The sequence below is a fragment of the Mustela nigripes genome, chromosome 15 (genome assembly GCF_022355385.1).
Source record: "Mustela nigripes isolate SB6536 chromosome 15, MUSNIG.SB6536, whole genome shotgun sequence".
Taxonomy (NCBI): domain Eukaryota; kingdom Metazoa; phylum Chordata; class Mammalia; order Carnivora; family Mustelidae; genus Mustela; species Mustela nigripes.
Window position 1 is genome coordinate 4,092,043 of NC_081571.1, and position 9,454 is coordinate 4,101,496.

General features: G+C 37.2%; 1 pseudogene; it reads left to right on the plus strand.

Annotated features, from left to right (window-relative positions):
- The first annotated feature begins 2,667 nt into the window (after positions 1 to 2,667).
- LOC132002944 (tigger transposable element-derived protein 1-like) lies at positions 2,668 to 4,594 on the plus strand (annotated as a pseudogene).
- Positions 4,595 to 9,454: the final 4,860 nt, after the last annotated feature.

The window sequence follows — 9,454 nt, forward strand, 5'->3', positions numbered from 1 at the left end:
TTATTTTTTGACCTATAGAAGTCACCTCATGTATTATTACTTTTCTCTGTGTCCTCTATAACATGATGCCATATGTTTTCATTTCTAGCGCATCTGTGTAGGGCTTCCTTTATAGAGATTGTATGTAGTTATTGATTGATTTTCTTCTTCTTTCTCTTTTTTAATTGATGGACAAAATCTAAGCTTCTCCTTCAGGGCAGCGTATGCAGGAAATGCTTATACTCACCTGTCTGTACTTCTGTGCCTTCTACTTCTACTTCCTAGTACTTCCCCCTTCATGTGCATGTCAGTGCATGCATGTACACAAATGTACACACACACACACACACACACACACACACAGGCTGTCTTTTGTCTAAAAGGCAGACTGAAATCAGCTGAATTTGTCTTCTAAAATGTCACTCAGTTGTCTTGTTTATTCTGTTCTTATTTTTTTCAGTCTGACCTCTTTTGTGAAGTGTTCTCTTCCCTCAGCTTCTGGAACATCACCTTCTCATAGATTTTTTCTTAGTTGTTCTGGATACGCTTTCTCTCTGGACTTTACAACTTCCATTTTCCTATCCCCATCCTTTACGTTTCTCTGGACTTCTCTTTCCTCTTTATGCAGTTAAATTCAACCAAGGATAAACTTGAGAATCACAGGTCTCACCATAGTCCATCTGGATCAAAACATAAAAGGGGTGTGCCCTTGCCATAGTCTTTAAAAGAAAGCCACTGTGATTCTGAATGTGCCCCTCATTGTCAAGACCATTCTAGGAAGTCTCCAGTGGAGAGTTCATCCATTCCCAAGACTGTCACTATAAACCAATATGCTCAGAAGCCACAAATCTGTCTTCCCTCTGAACTCTAAACCTGCTTATCTAGTCACAGGTTTCCATAGAAACCTCCAATTCTATATCTTCAAACATGAACTAATTTTTCCCCACAAAACAATTATTCTATCATGTTCTCTCTCTTTCTGACTAATATCTTCCTTATCTCCTTCTTCATTCTTACCCCCCACTTCCAACCTGTCAACTCTATATGTCCCAACCCTATCCAATTGTCCCCATCTCCTAACAGTGACATCTAACCTCTCATCTGGTGACAACCCCTCCCACCTTCCCAATGACCTAATTGGTCTCCCTGCATCTACTCTTACTCCCTTGCAATCCTCAATGCATTCAGAATTGTCTTTTGAAATGATTCCCAAATAATAGGCAGGTAAAATCCAAGTTTTTGAATATAACTACCACTCAAATATATCTGAAACAAACTATGTATGTATTACTTCCAAAGCAAGGGGGGGAAATGAAGACTCTATTCCATTCGAAGGAAATAGGATGTTCTTGTTCTATCAGGTGTTAAGGAAAGAAAATTTAGGGATCAGCTGAGTTCCAGCATGGAATTTAACAACTTTAATTATGAGTTTTCATCTGGGAATATTTCCCTTCTGCCTGAAGAACAGTCTTTAGTTTTCCTGGTACAGATGTGCTGATCATTATTGCTATCAGTTTTTAAATTTTCTCTTTATTTCAAATTAATTTTGAAGTACTTTTTTTACTAAGCAAAGACTTCTAGGTTGGCAGTTATTTTCTTTAAATATATCACCCCATGGGACGCCTGGGTGGCTCAGTTGGTTAAGCAGTTGCCTTCGGCTCAGGTCATGATCCCAGCGTCCTGGGATCGAGTCCCACATCAGGCTCCTTGCTCCGCAGGGAGCCTGCTTCTCCCTCTGACTCTGCCTTCCACTCTGTCTGCCTGTGCTCGCTCTCGCTTGCTCTCTCTGACAAACAAATAAAATCTTAAAAAAAATAAAAAATAAAAAATAAAAAAATAAATATATCATCCCATTGACTTCTGACTTCATTAATTAATTGTTAAGATGACAGCATTTCACAACCCATTTCACACCTTCTAGGATGGCAGTAAAAACAAGAGACAGACATAAACATCAAACAGATAATGTTAAGTATTGGCCACTGTGAAGATGTGGAGATATCCTCATGCACTGCTGGTGATAAGGTAAGTGGTGGAGCTGCTTTGGAAAATAGTCTAGCAATTCCTAAAAACATTGAACATACAGTTTCCATTGACCCAGCTGTTCCAGTCTTGGGGACCTACCCAATATAAACATACATCCACCTGAAACTTTGTAAACAATTTCACATTCACATTTGCATTTTCAAAGCAGCTTTGTTTGTTACAGTCAAAACATGGAAACAACACAAATATCCGTCATCTGATGAATGGATAAACAAAATGTGGCACCGGCATATCTCAAGTTCCTGTACTTCACTTTATTGCACTTTGTAGGTATTGCGTTTCTTACAAATTGAAGGTTTATGGCAACCCTGTGTCAAGGGAATCTCTTGTCACCATTTTTCCAATAGCAAGTGCTCATTTCATGTCTTTGTGTCACATTTTGGTACTGCTTGCAATAGTTCCAACTTTTTCATAATTATCATATTTGTTATGGTGTCCTATGATCAGTGATATTTTATGTTACTATTGGAATTGTTTTGGGGTTCACAAACTGCCCTTACAAAAGGATGAATTTCATCAATAAGTGTGTGTGTTCTAACTATGCCACTGACTGGCTGTTCCCCCATTTCTTTCCCTTTCCTTGGTCCTTCCTATTCCCTGAGACACAACAATATTAGCATTAGGCCAATGAATAACCCAACGATGGCTTCTAAGAGTTCAAGTGAAAGGAAAAGTCATATGTTTTTTACTTTAAATCAAAAGATAGAAATGATTGGGGCATCTGGGTGGCTCAGTCTCTTAAGCATCTGGCTCAGGTCATGATGCCAGGGATGCAGTCCCACATTGGACTCTCTTCACAGTGGGGAGTATGCTTCTCCCTCTGCCTCTGTCCCTCCCCACTGCTCATTCTCTTGTTCTCTAATAAATAAGTAAAATATTTTTTAAAAAGCTAGAAATTATTAAGCTTAGTGAGAAAGGCACGTCAAAAGCCAACACAGGCCAAAAGTGAGGCTTCTTACACCAAGCATTACCCAAGTTGTGACTACAAAGGAAATTAAAAGTGCTACTCCAGTGAACACATGAATGATAAGAAAGCAAAACAGCTATATTGCAGATAAGGAGAAAGTCTGAGTGGTCTGGACAGAAGATCAAACCAGTCACAGCATTCCTCTAAGCCAAACCCTAACCTAGAGCAAGACCCTATATCTCTTTAATTCTGCAAAGGCTGAGAGAGGTGAGGAAGTTGAAGAAGGAAAGTATGAGCAGGCAGAGGTTTGTTCTTGAGGTTTAAGAAAAGCAAACATCTCTATAACATAAATAAGCAAGGTGAAACTGCAAGCGCTGGTGTAGAAGCTGCAGCAAATTATCCAGAAGGTCCAGCTAAGATCATTCGTGATGATAGCTACACGAATAGATTTTCAACATAGGTGAAATAGCCTTCTATTGGAAGAAGATGCCATTTAGGATTTCCATAGCTAGAGAGAAGTCAATGTCTGGCTTCAAAACAATAAAAGACAGGTTGACTGTCTTGTTAGGAACTAACAAGACAAGTTAGTATCTTGTCTTGTGACTAAGTGAAGCCAGTGCTCAACCCTTAGTCTCTTAAGAATTAGGCTCTATCTACTCGGTTTGTGCTCTATAAATGGAACAACAAAGCCTGGGTGACAGCACATCTGCTTACAACATGGTTTACTGAATATTTCAAACCCACTGTTGAGACCTACTGCTGAGAAAAAAAGGGATTCCTTTTTTTCCTGTTCATTGACAACACAACTGGTCACCCAAGAGTTCTGATGGAGATGAGCAACAAGATGAATGTTGTTTTCATGCCTGCTGACACAACATCCATTCTGCAGCCCATGAATTAAAGAGTCATTTCAACTTTCAAGTCTTATTCTTTCAGAAAAATATTGTTTGAAAGGCTCTAGCTGCAACAGAAAGTGATTCTTCTGATGGATTTGGGCAAAGTCAATAGAAAACTTTCTAGAAAGGATTCACCATTCTAGATTCCATTAATATTATTTGTGATTCTTGGGAAGAGGTCAAAATATCCACATTCACAGGAGCTGGAAGGAGCTGGTTCCTACCCTCACAGAGGACTTGGAGGGGTTCAGGACGTCAGCAGAGGCAGTCACAGCAGGGGTGGTAGAAACAGCAAGAAAACTGGAATTAAAAGTGCGGTGAGATGATAGGACAGCATTGCTGCAATCTCGTGATCAAACTTGAATGGATGAGGAGTTGCTTCTCATGGATGAGCAAAGGTGTTTTCTTGATATGGAATCTACTCCTGGTGGAGATGCTGTGCAGATTGTTGAAACAACAATGAAGAATTTAGAATACTGCATCGACTTAGATGATAAATCAGCAGCAGGTTTTGAGGTGATGGATTCCAGTTTTGGAAGAAGTTCTACTGTAAAATGCTATCAAACAACACTGCATGGTAAATAAAAATCATTCATAAAAGGAAGAGTCACTGGATGCAACAAACTTCACTGTGGTCTTGTTCTAAAAAAAACTGCTGCAGCAACCCCAACCTTCAGCAGGCATCACCCTGGTCAGTCAGCAGCCATCAACATGGAGGCAAGAACTTCCACCAGCAAAAAAGATTACAAGTTGCAGAAAGCTCTGATGATGGTTAGCATTTTTTTTTAATCAATGAGGTATTTCTTATTTAAGGTATGCATATTATTTGCTTATTTGTTTTGCTATTATTTTTAATGCTATTGTTACTTAATAGACTGCATCATGATATAAACATAAATTTATATGCATTGGGAAATTTAAAAAATGATTTGACTCACTTCATTGTGATGTTTGCTTTATTGCAGTGGTCTGGAACCAAACCCACAGTATCTTTAAGTTATGCCTGCATATTCATACAATGGAATACTACTGGGTTATAAAAATTAGTTAAATAATGATACATGCTACAATATGGATAACGTTTGGAAACATCTTACTAAGTGAAAGAATCTTGTAGGAGAAGAATACATATTATATGATTCCATTTATATGAAATTTTCAGAATAAGAACATATAGAGACAGAAAGTGGTTGCATGGGGCTGGAGTGAGGAGGAAGGGCTGGGACTGAAGCTGAAGGCTGTGAAGTTTGTTTTTTGGAGTGATTAAAATGTACAAAAGTTTCTTTGATGTTGACAACCTTGTAAATATAAATTTTAAAAGCACTGAATTATACACTTTAAATGGTAAATTATATGGTATGTGAATATATTTCAATAAAGCTGTTATCATAATATCAGGTGTATGTCTAAAAATCTTGTGACATTGAAAATGTATGTTTTCTAGAGTTTGACATTCTCTTTTTGTCTTTGCTTTCCTGGAGTAGTATTATGATGTACCAAGATTTGACTCCTACTCATTTTGCATTTATCATGCTAAAATTGTTCATAGATCTTTTTTGGCCATGACTGATTGCCCTTTGATTTTATAAAATTCTCAGACCCAATAACTTCAAATATTGTTTCTATTCAATTCTTTCTTTCACTTCTAGGACAGATTTTGGACTTCCTCATTTTATTCTACATGTCATTTACTCTTAGGTATTTCTTAGGTATTTCTCTAGCTAGGTAGCTAAGTATCATCTATATCAATTATCAACCTATCTACATTTCTCCTCTATCTGAACAGAATTTAACTGTAAACTGAGTTCTTAATTTGTTTTATTTTCCAAATTTAAAAGTAGAATTTGGATTCTACTTTTTAGAGTTCACAATTTTCAGAGATTATTTACATGTGCCTCTTCTAGGGACTGGAGTTCTAGCAATGTAGGATTCCGTATTAGACAGGTGACCACGTGAAGCAGGGGTACAGCCCCTGTGAGGACCAATCTATGTTGTTGCTCTTGTTTGTAAGGTGCAACTCCCAACATCTCTAATCAAAAGCCTAGAGGTTTTACTAGTGTCCCCCATTATCATATTGGTGGTCTCAGGCTTACAATTTCAGCCTTCAACCCCAGCCCTGAGAGTTATCTAAAGCATGTATTTCGTCTGTACATTTCCATAATTGGCAATCAGCAAATAAACCCAGAGAAACAGGAATCTCTTTTCTGAATTTCTGTCCTCTCTCAAATTTTGGCAGGTAGCTTTTCAATATATGCTGAACTTTCTTGTGCTTTCAAACATGTCCTCCCACCCACTCCCCAGCTTGAATGCTTTTCTCAACAGGCTAAGGATTCTGAATTTTATAATGTACCATAATGGAAAGCTGAAGTTCCTCCCAACTTCACTTCTGCTAAAGGGCAAGTTGTGCCCACAACCTCTAAATAAACCTTTGATATCTTTCTGGCATTTTCTAAATGTAGCTCTACCACTATGATAGGTTTTTTTTTTTCCTTTATATGGCCTAATTCAATGGTAAAAGGTAAATTTCTTTCTAAGTAATTAAAGAGAGTCTGAGTAAACTTATAACTAGTGAATTTCTGCAACCAGTGTTCCTCCTATGGTTATTCACACTTAGTTTCCATTGTACATCTCAGGATTCATGAAGTTGCTATTTGTCTTGTTTGACACTTGGATGTGCTGTTCCTGGGAGTTGTCCTGTACTGATTCTGAGTAAAAGAAGTGATAAGAGGGGCTCAGTGGGCTAAAGCCTCTGCCTCAGCTCAGGTCATGGTCCCAAGATCCTGGGATCCAGCCCCGCATTGGGCTCTCTGTTCAGCAAGGAGCCTGCTTCCTCCTCTCTCTCTGCCTGCCTCTCTGCCTACTTGTGATCTCTGACTGTCAAATAAATAAATAAAATCTTTTTTAAAAAAAGAAATGATAAGAAAGCAGAGAGGAGGCATTATTTATCTCCAATGATGATCCACAGACAATGTTAACTGCAGGATTTGGGGTTCATACAAATCCTCTGTCTCTACTAGGGAGATAGGGAAGATCGCCTTGCTGTTCTCTTGCTATCTTTGTGGTCTAAGACAAGTCACTAAGCTTTGATTTTTGTTTGTTTGTTTGTTTGTTTGTTTAGTTTGAATGGTCTAAAAGAGTCATCATTCTTTTAAAAGATTAGAAAAGTACCAGTTGAGGGACGCCTGGGTGGCTTAGTTGGTTGGACGACTGCCTTTGGCTCAGGTCATGATCCCGGAGTCCCGGGATCGAGTCCCCCACATCAGGCTCCCAGCTCCATGGGGAGTCTGTTTCACTCTCTGACCTTCTCCTCGCTCATGCTCTCTCTCACTGTCTCTCTCTCAAATAAATAAATAAAATCTTTAAAAAAAAAAAAAGAAAGAAAGAAAAGTACCAGTTGATGTTCCTAGTGCTACTGAATATCTCCATCCCTTACCTGGTTCCATGGGTGTTTCTATGGTAGAAGTCAATCCATCAAAGGATCAAGCTAAAAGTACAATCTAAAAACCCGGTCTTCATTAATTATGAATTTGTTCTTCACTCCAATAAAAAAAAACATGTACAAAAGCAAAGGTTGTTGTAACCTAATTAGAGTATATAATTGCACACTGGGGCAACTAAAATAATTTTTTAGCAATCTTTGTTACTGTGCAAGCATGTATCACACCTAAATGTCATTCAATAATCAAATACAAATATCTATAGCCATGTAAACTCTTTCAATCAAAACTTTGTAATTCAATAGATTTGGATAGTGGGGACTATATGTGTGCCTAATCAACCTGGCTACTGCCTTTTTATTTTTCAGTTGCCCTGTATGTAAGAAATATCAGATATTGTAATAGTAGTTCAGTGAATGCTGGCTGAATGAATAAGAAAATAGTTAAGTCATTAAGTTACTTAGTTAATCAATCAAATCAACCTATTACATTTTCTGATGATTGATTCTTTTTCAGAAGTTAATTCAAATTAGGCCATGGGATTACCACTTTTACAAACAGACATGAAGCACAGATGAAAGGACATAAAGGAAGATATTTCCAAAATTTTTAGAAGTCCTAATGACACATTATGAGAGAACTTATCACATTTCAAAAATCAAAAAGGACACACTAATGAAAATAATGCTGTAGACCTCAATGAAATTGAATAAACCACACTCTTCATTAATCTTTGTTAGGTTTTCCAATACAAGAGTAAAACAGCAACATGCTACTTCCAGATTCTTTCAGTTTCTTCATCTCTTGATGCGGTCAACAGCAGGAATTACCAGACAATAAAACAGACATTGATAAATATCCATGAACTCTATATTTGAAAACTGCAAAAGTTTTCATTCATATATTAGATATTACAAATAGGCCAAAACAATAAGATTAAACTCTATTACTTCCCAGCTTTTTTCTTGCAAAATATTCTATTACCACTTTGACCAAGAATTCAGTGTGGATGAAACTAAATGCATCAAGGATTATTCCTCAAAATACAAGTTCCAGGATAATTAAAACAGCAAAGAATCATTTGTTTTTAATTTAGCATCCTTGGGGGGATAATTGGTCTATTTTAAGAACAAAATTATTTAACATAACCAGGAGAAAAGGAAATGAGGCAAGTGCCTCATTCTGTTGCAGCCAGAGTTAACTGTAGGACTTTGTTTAATTAAGTTTTATTTCCTTTCAGTTACATGGGCATAAATAATTTGCATTAAATCCTCAGTCATTTAGAGATTACCTGTGTTGACCAACTGCACATCATCTGTGCAACTGACCCCCTCCTATTACCTCTCCTCCCCCTCCAGTTGTGAAAAGACTTAAAATTAGGCTCAATTTTGGGAAGGTGCTGAAACTCATTTGTTTTTTAAGAAAAGTCAAGGAGAAATAAAGGACGAGTAAGAAATCTAAAATAAGTCAGTGTGTGGAAACCAGATTAAGTGAGAGCCATAAAAACATCTCAAACATGAGTAAAGAGGATGCACTACTCAGCTCAGTCTAACCAGATGGCAGCACCAGGCTTTCATCCTCACCCAATCAGCCATACCAAAGCTTCAGCCATGGAATGACTTAAGGGCCCTGAGCAGTTTCTTACAAGGATAGGCTTCTAGTCGCTAAAGAAAAATAGAGACTAGGTCAGTGCTGAAAGGAGAAATCAAAATAAATCAAAGATACTTGCCCATAAGACATCAAGATTTGTAAACTATGGTGAAAACCAGAAAAGATGTCCCACAGACTGGAAAAAGATATTTGTAAAACACAGAACCAACACAGAAATATAATACAGGACCCATGTATTTAAACCTCATACAAATGAGGGCAAGAAAATATTACCCAAGTTATACATATTTTCTAAGGACACAATTGATAATCCACAGAACATGAAAACTAAGTTGTCAATAAGTAGATGAAAAGATGTTCAACCCTTGTAATAATCAAAGAAAGAAATACTAATTTATAATCATCTGATTGATAAAGCCAGTTTGAGAATACCAAATGTTGATAAGAATGTGTCTGGAAATGGAAATTGCGATATAATTCTGGCAAGTGTATAAGTTGAGACATCTAATTTGGAAAGCAATTTAGTAATATTTATAAAGTTAAAGATGTGACTATCCAATAATTCAACAATTGCAGGT